The sequence below is a fragment of the Acyrthosiphon pisum genome, chromosome X, assembly GCF_005508785.2.
Source record: "Acyrthosiphon pisum isolate AL4f chromosome X, pea_aphid_22Mar2018_4r6ur, whole genome shotgun sequence".
Lineage (NCBI taxonomy): Eukaryota > Metazoa > Arthropoda > Insecta > Hemiptera > Aphididae > Acyrthosiphon > Acyrthosiphon pisum.
In genome coordinates, this window is record NC_042493.1 from 105276424 (window position 1) to 105277246 (window position 823).

Genomic DNA, 823 nt, shown 5'->3' on the forward strand with positions numbered 1-823 from the left:
TTTATTTATTTTTAATTTTTATTAAAAATAAATAGATAATTATACTTAATACCCATATAGTTATATACTATTTCATTGTACGTAATTGTACAATAATATAATAGTACAATAAATTGATTTAAGTAATTTTTAACAGTGAATGCTAAATAAACATGATTACAATTATATTTTATATTTTTAATTTTTATATTAATACTAATATTGTATTTTATTAGAGATCCATTCTATAGGTACTACTATACTAGTGTACTACTTAAAAATTAATATTTGAGTTACTAAAATTGTATATATATAAAATGGCATTAAGCCAATAAGTTGATTGCAGTATACAGGTATACAGTATACTTATTAATAATAATAACAATAATAAATGATAATAGTTTTTATCTTTAATCGTGGTAATAACTAAAAATAACACATTATTTTTTTTTTCTATACCGTTTGTATAAAATTATTTTATACCATGTGTATAATACCACGTATAATACAGTATTATACCACTGTATAATACAAACTCACATCTCTACTCACACATCGTATGACTTTTATACACTTTATAATTACTGAAAATACACTATTATTTCATTAACTGCTAAAATTGACTTCAACTTTATTTCAAACCATTATATTTTAGGTCGTTGACGGTCCGCATACAACAATGTTTTAAAACTCAAAATGTTTTTAATCTCAAAATAATGCTAGGATGATTTTTCAGCACCACAATATAAGTAATAATAATAATAATTTAATAATATAAATAAATAAATATAGAATAATAATAATATAATAATAATAATAATAATAATAATAATAAAATTTACGT